Source organism: Ascaphus truei, chromosome 4 (genome assembly GCF_040206685.1).
Source record: "Ascaphus truei isolate aAscTru1 chromosome 4, aAscTru1.hap1, whole genome shotgun sequence".
NCBI lineage: Eukaryota > Metazoa > Chordata > Amphibia > Anura > Ascaphidae > Ascaphus > Ascaphus truei.
Genome location: NC_134486.1, coordinates 8,160,759 through 8,175,553, shown reverse-complemented (window position 1 = coordinate 8,175,553; position 14,795 = coordinate 8,160,759). Strand labels below are relative to the sequence as shown.

Here is a 14,795-nt window from a genome sequence, read left to right as displayed (position 1 = left end):
GGCGCCTGCTTAAGCATATGGCTTACCCTAAACCTTCTGGTTTCAGCCTCCATAATATTCTAGATTTCCCTGCTGGCTAGGCTGCTCCAGTGCTTCTCTACTGGTGTGTAGCTCTTTCACACAGAAGCACCTTTGAACAGCCCGCCAGCAGCTCCAGCAGATCCACACAGGCTCACATAGCCTCTCCTTGTCTATTCAAATCTCCAACAACAAAAATGACTTCTCTGCTACACTGCTCTCCCTCATATAGTGATTGATGCATATCTATTACATTGAGGGGGCTGGCAGCCAATTAGAGCATGGATTGTGATTGTGTAGCCAATGGGAATTGTGCCTATGAAACCCAGCAACCGTTTTCCTGGCTAGCCCCATACCCCCTGTGGTTCCAGCCTCTCTGGGTCTAAGTGAAACAAAGGCTTTCTCTGAAGATAGCAAGTCCTCAGCCCTTTCCCCTCAACATGTGCCACAAACCTGCATGTCTGTGCAATTAACACAGGGAATCCCATTACTTGGGCTGATGGCATTGAAATGCTAATCAACATCTGGCTGTATGGACATTAATACATAATGTATAAAACACAATAATCCATACTTTAGTACAGTATAAACCTTGGAGAACCTTATACAGTATGTGCATAGGAACTGAGCCTGAGATACTTGGGCTTGAAAATAGGGATTCTGGGGGACACTGTATAGCCCCAGTGCAATTCGCTTCGCATATTCGCAAATAGTGCCTACATGCCGGGGAGAATTAGGGGACTACCAGTAACTCTGCCCCCCGAACTCCTGCAAACAAAACGAATACATTTTCGCCCAAATATCCCACCTAAAACTTACACTCCTCAAGTTTCAGACTCTGGGACAAAGGGAAAGTGGAAAGGCAGGAGTCACTTCAACTTTTCATGCAATGATACCTGGCCCCTGGCTTATGGTGCTAGGTAGCTGCCAGGGACCCATGGGGCCCAAGGGTTACCAGATGGGCTTAACCTTTATTGTATAGACTGGTTACCCCCTGCCCGTCACGGCGGTTATATCTGAAAGCACGTTGCTCTTATTATTAGATATTACAAATCTTTCTTCTTATAGGTAATATCATATCAATAATATATTTCGTACAGGTAACAAAAATAATGAATAATGTTTCTTGCAGGTGAACATAGGAAACTATATGAACAAAAACAGAAAGGCCAACGCATTATACAAAATGACACAACATATAGTGCAATACCTCAGTGCTTATCTGCTCAGGAAAAAGGGTCATTTCGTTAAACCCTTTGGCCAAAAGGTTATAAGCCTGCAGCCACTTCACGGCATTCCCATTCTGCAGGTCCTAACACGACCCGGCACAATTCTCATGCACCTCTCTTTTCTGCTGGAGGGAGAAAGACCATGCTGGCTCTATAGGAATATATATGGTTATATAAAAGATGGTCAGAATTAGACTAGGCCCGTGACAATACTTTAACCGTAGGTTTATTCATTATCTTTCAGGGATAGTTTATGCAAAGCTGTGTATTTTTGGTATGTCAATATAATATGGGCTAGACTAATTAACATCTTGTATAGTAGTGACAATGAATGTAGTGCTGCTGGAGGTAATACAGACCACAATTCAAAACCACAATTAATAACCAGTTTAAGGGTTGAGAAGCAGAGACCCATATTTAATATGGTGAGAAGCTGGGTGGCAGGCAGTCATTGATGCATTCAAGTGAACTGTATAAATACCCCACTTATCGCCATATTGAGTAAGGTGGAGATTCTTCCTGGAGATTAGAGTTAAGTGCTTTCAATTTGCATATGCCGTTTATTAATTTTATCTTCCATTCTCTAGAGAGAGACACCGACATGAGGACCAACCAGGTGGATGAGTTGTGGGTAAGCCGACCTCCTGAAGATTCAGAGATAAGGGAACGTTCCAACTGCTCCAACCAAGGTGAGATTCAACTCGTTACTGCATCCAGATAGAAGGGGAGAATTATTCACAAAACCAGAAGCGTTCCTCACCACCATTATATTGGAATCTTGAATTAGTAAACTTAAATTTGTTTCATTGTGCTGTTTTTTTTAACAGTAAGTTATCACAATTCTGTTTCAATCATTCATCAGCTTTTAAGGCTACAGCCCAAGCAATATTCTACAGATGCAGCGGCCGTTATTCGAACAAATCTCCAAATGGATTTCGAGATTTGTCCGTGATCCTCACTAGTTTTGCCGGGGCAGACATAATGGCCCATCAGATTAACACAGCAGGGGTCCCTGCCGTGTGAGCCCTACCAGGGTCTGCCTGTCTGTAATAGACACGCAGTAAGAGGCTGAATCAGTCACTCTAGCTGCGCACCTCTCACAGGCGATCGTGGGGGTTTTGTTGAATTTTAAACATTACAGTAATGTAGCAGGGGGTCTCGTTATGGGGTACCGGTATCTCCTATGCGTGGAAATGTCTCGCGTCACGTGATCTGGACATTTCCATGCTTAGAGATACCGGCACCCATAACGGGGCCTGTATCCCGGGAAGCAGGGGGTCCCCGGACTTTAAATCAAGGCGGTTCTGCTCCGGAGACCCCCTGCTCCATTACTGTAATGTTTAAAATGAAATAAAAACCCCGCGATCGCCTGTGAGAGGCGCGCAGGTAGAGTGACTGATTCCGCCTATCTCTTACGGCGCGTCTATTACAGAGGCAGGCCCCGGTAGGGCTCACACGGCAGGGACCCCCGCTGTGTTACTCCGATGGGACATTATAGTCTGCAGCGGAACATCTCGCAACACCACGCAGCGTAACGCAGCATTTACCCAGGTAAACGTTCGAATAACGGCCGCTGCATCTGTACATGTGTGTTTGTTTTATAAATCAGTTCTGTACTAGGAGAAAATACTTTTAGCATTTTTTTAAACAACTCTGAATTATATTTTTAATGTATTATAATGTAACAAGCATTTTTTGTTTCTATAGCAACCATTTATAAAGTCACATCCCCTTCCTCTTCTGAAAAAGGCTCGGGCACAACCCTTTTTGAGCCCTGCCCTCTCTCTAGCAGAGCACCAATTGTATCTATTGCCTGCCTGGTCACATGATCTTCTCCACAGAACTTTGCATCTTTGATCCTCTTCTGCTGCACTGACAGCCATTTAGTGAACCCCCACCGAGCCGAATCTTCCCCAATTGATCGGCAATTTAGCAAATTACTTATCATTGTGTGGATTGTATTGTTGCACATACAGTATTGAAGGGAAAAAAATGTAAAAATAAATAAACCACAGCTTGGTCAGCTGCTTTTTAAAGGCAGTAGGCTAAGATGAAAATCTCAGGGCACTACAATCACAAAGTGAAATGGCAAAAATGCAAAATGCACACATCTCTCTGAAGGTACATAAGGATGTTTTTCGTGGCTTAAGACCAGCAGAACTCTGGAGACAATAGAGAGGCTTGTTCTAACCCAACTTTTTAGCATGGGCTTATATCGTATATGCATAAAGGTATATTTTGATGGATATACGCGATAGGTATTGTGACGGGCGAGGGTAACCAGGCTTCATAATTAAGGTTAAGCCCTCTTGTTGCCCTTCGATCCCGTGGGCCGCTGGCAGCAACCCAGCACTATAAGTATCTGTACATGTGAAGTTAAAGGGACCCCTGCTTTACCCCAGACTCATGAAACTTGCTGTGTGTGAGTTTTAGGTGGGATATTGGGGTAAGAATGCAATTCTTTTGTTTGCAGGAGTTCGGGGTCCGGAGCTACCGGTGGTACCTTCATTCTACCCGACGTGCAGGCACTATTTGCCGGTACGCAAGTAGAATTACACCGGGGCTGTCCAGAGTCCCCCAGACTCCTGAGTTTGGAGCCCCGGATACCAGTCCTAAGTCCCTTACATTCATGAGTCTCCCCAATGCCCCCCATGTATTAAAGTATGTTTTATTAGGTTTGATACATTTCTTATAAGGCTCTATGCAGCTTGCCCGGGCTACCAGTTAAGGTGCCAGCAAGTCTGCATAAGGTCTGTAGATCAAACGGGAGAGGATGTCCAGAGGTGTGAAAACGTTTGGTGAGCGAGGAAAGGGCGAATGGCCAGGTCTGGACTACAAAGGGTACCCCGTGGGGACACCTCTTGTAGTTTCCAGACTTGGTGGAGCCGGCCCTGCAGGTGGCAATGAGTTAGCCGGGGAGGATGCAACATAGTCTGCTCTCCTTTTGGTTAAAATCATATTTCCCGCGCACCCCGCTTTTCGAACCTGCTGGGCACGCCTCCTCCTCTAACGTCAGCCGGGGTCGAGCCCCTCTTTCTATTGGCTGACGGGAAGGAATTCCCACGCTCCGAATGGCTTTCTCCTTCCCCATCTGTTCTGGGGATAGCCCAGCCGAGTGTATGTAAGTTGCTGACCAAGAGAGGGAGAAAGTCCATCTCAGCCAACTAATGAGGTGAGTCTGTCACGGGAGACCAAAGAATTTACACCTTTTTACCAGGATCATACATTGAAAAAAACAGGTAAAGTGAAATAAATTGTAAATTTATTCGCAGGAAAAGGCATACACACAATGATACACAAACTACATAAGAAGAGACACACTTACTTGGGATCTCGGGTAAAAAAACTAGACTTTCCTAGCTAAATGGTACTTGAAACAAGAATCTTTAGTTGACTGGGACTTAGCTCGAAATGTCCTGGAACCCAAATCGGCATGAAATTCCAGACGCCACCACTCCCATCTCTCCAGAGGACTTGAATCTGCTTGACCGGGACTTAGCTCCAAACATCCTGGAACTAAAATCGGCTTGCAATCCCAACCGCGACCCTTTGTTCTATTATGAGAACTTGGTCCCAAAAGGCGGGATTTAGAAAATATTTAGAGTTGCTTTTTCTGAAGCCGGTGCTCTGCTATTCGCGCAGAGGCATTTTTTTCCACTTTCAAATTTCCCGTTGCAGTTCTGGCGCTTGAGAATTTCTCGGGTGATTGGCTGAGAGCTTTCTTATAGTATTTTGGAGTTCATTCACAAAATACTACAGCCAATCACCGCGTGGGAACTTTCTTACCAGCCAATAAGAGCGATGCCAGACTTCTGAAGCCAGGCCAACGTGAATTCTGAATCAGCCAAGGACATGCGCAAGTTTGCCACCTTCGCGACTTGCTATTCAGAAGCCACCCGCTGGGTTAGGCTCCTCCAAGTCTGGTGGGGCAAATGGTAGTCCGGAAGACTTCCATTTGTCCCAGGACGTGGGTACTTGAGCCCTTCCCTCCTGCCCAAATGGTCTTCACACCTCAGGCATCCTCTGTGGCTTTCATGTCCGATGTCTGAACAGACTTACTGGCACCAAGTTGATAGTCCTGTCAGAACATTGGTCCTGAAAGTCCCAGCTCATAATATCGTGAACAAAAGTACATTTTATACCACACACAAATGTTAATAAAAATACACCTTTACATGTCCTAAGTCTCTGGGTTTGGGAACTAGAATGAAAAGCTGCACTTTATTTTCTATTCACCTATATTCCCCACACACTATAAAATAGACTTAGGATTGGACTTTAAAAATCCCCTCACAACCTTATCTATGGTTGGAGAACCCATGAACCCCTATATAGGTTCTGGGTGACCTGGGCAGTAACTGGGTATCCCCCATAACCTAGGGACCCTTATAGTTACAGGGGACACTTTTCATCCATTTGCACCATTTACCTTTCTGGGTTGTGCTGAAGCAGGGAACCCTAGCGGTGAGTCGCGTAAGCGTTTTCAAAGGGAGATATTGCCGGGACAATGTGCCTATATGTATCTGGGAATCAAGCATGATTCTCGGGTACATTTTTGGGGTATCCAGCAACTCTGGACCCTAACTACCTAAACACATTCTGACAACACTTTCTCCGCAACCCCCCCACCCCCCTTGAAACTCATACCTCAGCAATCCCTGCTCGCTGGCACTACTGGAAAGGTAAAAACACATAAATTCTTTATTGTTGCATCATTTTATAATATGGTTATGTAACATAGCCTCCCGGCAGTTACTTCTGCTTCTGGACCTTTCCTCTATCAGTCCTGTTAGTGCAGGCAGTTGAAAGGTTAATTCCTTCAGTAGGCCTGTATGTGTATTTCAGCCTTGAATGTTGTAGCAATATTCGAGGGCGGGCCTTGCAACTCTGAGGTTGTCAATCAAAGGGGTGGATATTGGTTGGAATGCCCCCTTCTGTGTGTGGGCCAATCTGTATCCGGCTTTGGCTTGTAATGAGTCAGAGTTAGAGACACTCCCCTGAGATGTTCAAATTGGGACATACCTCCTAAATTAGTGTATCAGTTGGTCAGTGTAGAGAGTGAGCTAAGTTAGAGAGTGAGTGGTTCCAGGATCTCTCTCCCTCCACCCATGCCTGGGTTGGAGGGAGGGGGGCAAAGAATATCATGCTACTAGTCAGGGCTCTGAGCTAGGTTGAGAAAGGACTGATCATGAAAGACTGTTTCCCTGTGCTGGAGCTATCTGCAATAAAGCCACCAAGAAAAGACATTGCTGTGTGGATTCATGTATGAGGAGTGTCAGTGAGGGTCTATTCCCTGAAGACCCCAGAGGATCCTTACTGGCTGGAGGCACTGCACCATCTGGAGAAAAAATGTAAGCTGTCTCCTGTCCCTGTCCTGGCTCTCCCCACACCACCGCGGAGCCCTCAGCCATCCTATTACCAGCAGGTTGCAGCACCATTACACCTGAATTAACCAGAGAAGGAGAGTACCTCCCCCCCCCCCATCTCACTTAGGGGGGATGGGATAAAAGGGTTACAGTTATACAACAGTTGGGCTCAAAAGCAACACTCCTGAGTCCCAATACATGGATCAGAGGTACCCAAACAGGCTTAACCTTTATTAGTGAGCATGGTTACCCCCTCCTGTCACAGTAACCAAATGCTGTGCAGAGTTTTTCATGAATTTTTCCTGATCTTTTTCGTGATAGAGAGTGAGAGCTTTGGGTCATTGTATTTACAGGCAAATTGTCAGTCATGAAATGTATCTTTGTAATGTATTTATGTATGTATTGTCACGGGAGACCAGGCAATTTACACCTTTTTACCAGGATCATTCATTGAGCAAAACAAGGTAATTAAATAAATTGAAGTTTATTCGGGGATGAACCCCTCTTTCTGTTGGCTGATGGGGAGGAATTCCCACTCCGATTGGCTGCTCCTTCCCACTCCGATTGGCTGCTCCTTCCCCTCCGTTCTGGGGATAGCCCAGTGGAGTGTATGTAAGGTGCTGACCAAGAGAGGGAGCAAGTCCACCCAAGCCAACCAATGAGGTGAGTCGATGAAGCTAAGGCGGGCTTTTCAAAGTTGCTCTGTTTGAAATAACAGAGTGACCGGCATCGTTTGGTAGCCTGAAAAGTTTGCCTCACAGGGACTAAGTCCCATCTTTTGCGTCCAAGTTCTCAAAATCGAACGGAGCGCTCGCGGCTAAGGATTGAAGCCGAAAAGAGGACCAGGAGAACCGGGGGTATATCCTGGTCAGGGTAAGCTCATCCAAATGAGCGCCCTGCACCTAGGAAAGCCTAGATTTCCCCCCAGACCCCAAGTAAGTGTATTTTTAACTTCTTTGTGTATTTCTTGTTGTACGTGGGTTTACCAAAATAAACGCAATTTGTTTTACTATCTTGTTCTGCCTAATGAATGATCCCAATAATATATAAATGGTGTAAAAAGAACCTGGTCTCCCATTACAGGTTTAACTTGCATCCTGTACAATGTTGTAAAATCCCATTCATATCTACATGAAAACAGATTGCAGTTGTACATAATATAATGAGAGTAATCATATTTTGTTCCAATTCACAGAGAATGGCCATGAGATCACAAACATGAAAGAGTTACCCAGTACAGACTATATACTGAATGGGTCCATGTACAAGTGGAGTGGATGGCATAACCATGTGGGTATACTGTCACCACTGTCCCAGCACAGAAGAGACAGACCGTACCAGTGTAACGATTGTGAGAAAAGCTACACAGAGCCGTCCCGCTTCCTCCGTCATCAGATCAGTCACACAGGAGGAAGGCCTTACCATTGCCGTCACTGCATAAAGACCTTCAGACAGCCCTACGAGCTGATGGTTCACCAGAGAGTGCACACGGGAGAGAAACCATATCATTGCACAGTGTGTGGGAAAAAGTTCATCAAGAACTCCATCCTGAAGGTCCACCAGAGGATTCACACTGGGGAGAGGCCATACAAGTGTACTCTGTGTACCAAGAGCTTTGTGCAGTCTCACCATCTGAAGACTCACCAGAAAACCCATACAGGGGTGAGAGTGCAAAACTATTAGAGGACTCTTAACCTTTCCATTGGGACCCACAACCATTTAGGAAAGGCCATGAATTTACAGTCAAACCTCACTCATATGTTGTGTGTCTACATATCTATTGTTTGTTCCAAAGACTTGGTCTGGTAGGAGGTTTCCATGGACATTACTAAATCATCCCGTTGTAATAATAGGGGAAATGCCAAAGACTAGAGGGTTGGCTGTATCCAACTGTCCACCAAGCAGGGATGGACCTCATCTCATTGTGTTATGAGCAACATTTAATCAACTCTCCAATGTTGGCCGTAGAATAATAAGAATGACAGAGAGCATGAGAGAATACCATACACAGTGAGAGAGGAAACGAGAACTTTACACTTAATGAGAAGATCAGACATAGAAAGTTGAGAACAAATCTTACTGGTTTTATTTTATTATATGTCCTAGGGCTGGACTGGGCCTGGACATATAAAGTGTACAATGCTGTTACATGAATCCATTTGATACTTAAGAAGCCAACAGTGCATTCTACTGGATGTTACATTTGTCACAATTCATTAGTATAGAGTTAGTAGTATGCCTTTCAGTACCAAAGAATTTAATACAATTAATGCTTACGAGATAATCATACACTCCTACTGGGAGGGAGTCCTGCAAGCAATCTGGGGGGTAAGATGAGGCACAGGGAGCACAATCAATTGTCTAAGGCCACATAGTTAGTATAGGTAATGGCTATGGCTGGATTCAAACTTACACAAACTTGGGCTTTGAAGATGAATGTTTAACCACTACACCACACCTCTTTTTATGTTACCTAGAAATGAATGGCTAATATGGGCCCACTTGGTATTCCCATTTTTCTTACTTGCTACTCTACAAACGTAAGATTTATTTTGTTTTACTTACTTCCATGTGGTTCCCTTCTACTTGCCCCATGAATTACTGAGTTTAACTATATTTCCCACACCATTTTTTGGAAGACTTGCATGCATCCACTACCCTTTTAAGGAAATACTTATGCCCGGATTCACTGAGAGGGCTTAACTAAAACAGGAACAGGTATTATTAAGCCTGAGTTGACTCCAGATTCACTAAGCTAGATGTATGCAGAAATTACTCACCATAACCGACTGATTAGAATATAGTTATCAGGAGGAACAGAGCCATAGTCACGCGAGTGAGAACATACATCGAAGAAAATAGCTCGAAATATATACAGCCAATCTAATGCCTAAGAGCAGGATGGCTGAACATGCTGTCTTTGTTGGCCTTGTGAAAGCAAGTAGGGCACAAAATATTTTGGGATGAGGAATTTGATGTCCTAATAACTGGAATTGTTGATAATTACAGCCAGCTCTTTTGGAAGCTCTGTTATAAAACCCTACCGGGAAAACAATAAAATTGGGCAGCAGCTGCTAGATAACATAAATGCCCTGGGGTTAAATAAAAACAAAAAAAGAGGTGGGTGGGTAAAAAAAAAAAGAAGAAGAGCTGAAAAATAAAGTTTGACAATGCCGCGGCAGCCAAACTAAAGGGGGAACGTCCTGGCGACCTTCAGCTTGATCCCTATGAGCAGCGAATGACGGAGGTCCTATCTTCCTTCCATGTGGAGGGATTTCCAGGCTTGGTTGATGCAGGAGACCTGCAAGAGGAGGAACCTGGTAAGTGTCACTCAAGGTACTTAGCTATACAGTGTCATTGAACGCATTGTAATAATGTAGGCTCACACTACAACATATACATGTTTGCAGGTTCATATACAATATACCAAGAACAGCAAGGAAACTCAAGTTAAGCAATGTTATATAAATCATTAGAGTAGGGAAGGAGAAAGCAAGCTACTGCCCTGCAATGCCTTGTAGCACTCAGAGGGTTAAATATATTCACTTAAAATAATATGTTATAGTATAACACGGATATATGAGAGAGCCCTAATTCTACTTGATACAGGGAACGTGTATATATACTGCACGTGGGTATATATATATATATATATATATATATATAAACTTTTTTGGGGGGGTGGGGGGGTTAACGTATGCTTACATTATATATATATATATATACAGGCATACCCCGCTTTAAGTACACTCACTTTAAGTACACTCGCGAGTAAGTACATATCGCCCAATAGGCAAACGGCAGCTCGCGCATGCGTCTGTCAGCACGTCCTGAACAGCAATACCGGCTCCCTACCTGTACCGAAGCTGTGCGCAAGCGGGGAGACTATAGAGCCTGCTACAAATGCGTTATTTACATCAGTTATGACGATTGCAGTACAGTACATACATCAATAAATGGGGAAAAGGCAGTGCTTCACTTTAAGTACATTTTCGCTTTACATACATGCTCCGGTCCCATTGCGTACGTTAATGCGGGGTATGCCTGTATATATATATATAGTGACATTTAATACTTATCTTCCCATAGGACTCTCTCTCACTGGCATCACCTGAGGACGTAGTATTGTCTGAAGTTGTCATACTGTACCCTATGTCCCTTTTCCACAAGAAGATAAACCACGTCCAGCCCCTACAGAACAGACCCCAGCCCAACCCAACCCCAGCGCAGCTTATGCCAAGGCAGGATTTTGATCACAATAATGCAATACTGTCCTATTATAACACAATAAGGCCCAAGGGGGTCCAAAAGAATCCTACGATAAGCACTCGCTGTGGATATCAAAGGGGTGACTATATAAGTACTAAAGGTATAAATAACCTTGATCACTATTAGTGATTATGGGTAAATGACTTCACTAATACACCACCTCCTATATAGATCATGTAGGATACGGACGAAAAATAATAAAGTTTTATTTATACCAATGTTTAAAAATGCATGGAATATATATATATATATATATATATTAATTTTAAAAAAACCTCCATGAACAAAGGGAGTAGGCGGTTAACCAAAGCTAAATGTAGTGTGAGCCTGATAGGCGTCCACCAGCATAAACCAGACAAAATAAACACCTGTATTAGGTGTGTGGGACCTGCTGCAGTTACAGCCACGATACTGATATATGTAGTCAATGCCACACAATAATACACAAACACATGAATGTGTCAATAGGAGTTACACAAAAATGTGTGCGCGTTTGGTTAATTTTAAACTTATATACCCATCAGCCGGTGCATATAAAAAGTGATAAAGTCCCACGTATACCCCCAAATAACACCGTACACCCAATATATGCAGATAGTCATAATGACACAGTTGTCAGTAAACCATAGTTAGGAAACTCATAGGGTAAAAAAAAAAGCATGTTCTTGTATAGCGCTGCTAGTTTTACGTAGCGCTTTACAGAGCCATTTTGCAGGCACAGGTCCCTGCCCCGTGGAGCTTACAATCTATGTTTTTGGTGCCTGAGGCAGAGGGAGATAAAGTGACTTGCCCAAGGTCACAAGGAGCTGACACCGGGAATTGAACCAGGTTCCCCTGCTTCACACTCAGTGCCAGTCAGTGTCTTTACTCACTGAGCCGCTCCTTCTCCCAGGTTCCCCTGCATCACACTCAGTGCCAGTCAGTGTCTTTACTCACTGAGCCGCTCCTTCTCCCAGGTTCCCCTGCTTCACACTCAGTGCCAGTCAGTGTCTTTACTCACTGAGCCGCTCCTTCTCCCAGGTTCCCCTGCTTCACACTCGGTGCCAGTCAGTGTCTTTACTCACTGAGCCGCTCCATCTCCCAGGCTCCCCTGCTTCACACTCAGTGCCAGTCAGTGTCTTTACTCACTGAGCTGCTCCTCCCAGGTTCCCCTGCTTCACACTCGGTGCCAGTCAGTGTCTTTACTCACTGAGCCGCTCCTTCTCCCAGGTTCCCATGCTTCACACTCAGTGCCAGTCAGTGTCTTTACTCACTGAGCCGCTCCATCTCCCAGGCTCCCCTGCTTCACACTCAGTGCCAGTCAGTGTCTTTACTCACTGAGCCGCTCCTTCTCCCTGGCCGTGTATCAAAGAGCTCGAGCCGCCATTTCCCTGGATGGCGCCGTTTCGCGTGACGCGCACGCTTCATCAGGAGGAGGTTATTTATACCTTTAGGACTTATATGGTCACCACTTTGATATCCGCAGCGAGTGCTTATCGTAGGATTCTTTTGGACCCCCTTGGGCCTTATTGTGTTATTGCCAATATTTCCTACTTGCACCCTGAATTTAACCCTTTAATGTTTAATCAACTAACTGTATTAGGTTGAGCAGCATAGGTCATCGCTTTGGTTGCCTATTATAATACACCAATTAGAATTCACAGAATCAGCCATATATCAAGTACAGTAACTTTTGGCAGCTGTTTTAAGAATAGAAAGCACCATACTAAGTCAACGGGCGTTATTCGTTATTAAACTGTCATATAGTGCCGATCGGGTCAATGTCGCATGGAAATTCCCAGTGAAGTCCGTCGGCGTTTCCGTGTGATAGTCTCCCGATAGCAGCTACCACATTTTAATGAATAACGCCCAATGTCTCTTGGGCAGCAGATAGTAAATGCGATTAATAACCAAACAAATCTGTGTCAGCCCCAACACACCCCACGGAGTCCAGTGGCTTTTCATTGCGGACCATAAGAACAAATCCTTTAATTGCCCCCTGAAGGTGTGACACGTGGATCCCACGGCGTGGATTTACACAGCCAATATCCTGTGCTTCAAAAAGAGGAAGAAGTTCTGTTTAACTCCTTCATTACCAGAGGGTGCTACGGCGCATTGCAGAATCCCGCTCAGGCGAGGGGACTCATTATTATTTATGCCTATAAATCTACTTTCTATTGTTCAGTTTATGTGCTGTCATCATGAAACAGCAAAGTTGGCGTGCAAGTCACAGTGTGGCAATGTTTCTGTAGAGTCCTGGAGCATACTGTATGTATTATTGAGGCTGTGTGCTAAACAGTGGGAAGAAACACTAATGGCAATAAAGTTTTTGCAACCCATAACTTTGTTGTAGTAAATTTCTTTTACACATCCTCACATGAACAGTACAGGAAGATGTCTTCAATGAGCCTGTTCCAGACTTCTCTTCTCCTCCCGTATTTTCTTCAGCTCCTGTTGAAGAAGTATCTATCCATCTATCCATCTCAGTATCTTTCTCTAGCTCTTCCTTTAATTTCCCTGCAACATTCTTGGTTTGGCATATCCAAGCACTTCAAGCGACTTCTCAACACTCCACATGTGCACTCTATTACAGAACGTGTACAGTACGTGTGTGCCTCGTTCCTGTGATTTGCTGGAGTCTGAGAATTAGTTGGGGTGGCGGGGGACAGCCACATCCAGCACCGCTGTACTGCACGATCTGAAGGAAAACAGGACAAGATGTTGTATTTATAAAAATGCAATTATTCATATTTTATTTAAACATGCCCAGAATCATAAACAACAGCCCCTCCTCTCCAACGCTCTCTTTCTCAAATGACGCAGAATAAGGTTGCAAGAAAAGCTAGTTTCTATATTTAAAATTCACTCAACCCTGTACGCATCACATACCGTACCACACATACATTGTGGGAATTAAAATGTTTTTGGTGCTGAAATTCAAGTAGTGCAAGAGCAATATCCAGCATGTGCAGGATATAGCACACAGTTATTCCATAGGAACCAAGTTTCCGTTTCTGCCATGCTGTTCTTTCCTTGGGAAATGTGTATACTCCCCTGTGACGGTATGGCGTAACCAGGTTATACAATAAAGGTTAAGCCCTTTGGTTACCCCTGAATCCGTGGAGTCCACAGTAGCTCCATAAGCACCATAAGCCCCCTGACCAGGGATAATACATGTGGAAAATAAAGTGACCCACACTTTTTTCTGTTTTCATGTTCCCTTAGCGCTAGAACTGCGGGATTTCTTGTGTCAGTTTTAGGTGGGGTATTTGGGTGGAAATGCAATTATTTTGTTTGCAGTTGTTCGGGGGCCAAAGTTACCGGTAGTCGTTTGATTCTCTCTGGCGAGCAGGCATGATTTGCCGGTATGCAGGGTGAATTACACCGGGGCTACCCAGTGTCCCCCCAGTGTGACGGTGAAAGGGTACCCAAGCCATGAAATAAAGGCACTCTGCTCGGCTGGGTTCCCCTGAGTCAAATAAAGTGCCTGTAAAGTGTCAGTTCTGCAGCCCAGGGCTGGCTGCAGTCCTATTAATATGTAATAATATGTCTACAATGGGCCCGCTAGGAATAAGGGGCCTCTAGCACTGTTTAAAGGGTTAATTGGGTAAGCGTGCCTGTGGTTATGTGGTCGCGCCCGGCATTACAACACTGTATCACTGTGTAACCGCAGACAAGCAAAGGAAGCCTTAACCGTGAGCTAAATTGGTTGAGTGGTCTGCGGTCATGAAAAGATGCCGGATCGCAGCATTGTATAATGTGGTTTCCCCATTCAATTAAGGTCAATTGGTAAAGTACGTCTGTGGTTATCGATTGTGGCCGGGATTGCAACATTGCATCTCGACCTCAAACTACAGACCGGGGGAAAGTTTAACCACAAACCACATTGTAGCCCTCACATAATTAAGCAGCTAACTTTGGATAGGAACGTCCT

The 14,795-nt window shown here is 44.5% G+C and overlaps 1 protein-coding gene across 1 annotated transcript in view; it reads left to right on the top strand.

Moving 5' to 3' along the window:
- LOC142492556 (uncharacterized) overlaps window positions 1-13,203 on the top strand; it is a 199,422-nt gene extending 186,219 nt beyond the window's left edge. Inside the window, exons 10-12 of the transcript XR_012800843.1 lie at window positions 1,835-1,936; window positions 7,809-9,933; window positions 10,703-13,203. The gene's annotated coding sequence lies outside the window, so the exon portion shown is untranslated. The remainder of the gene's footprint in view (window positions 1-1,834; window positions 1,937-7,808; window positions 9,934-10,702) is intronic.
- The last annotated feature ends 1,592 nt before the right edge of the window (window positions 13,204-14,795 follow it).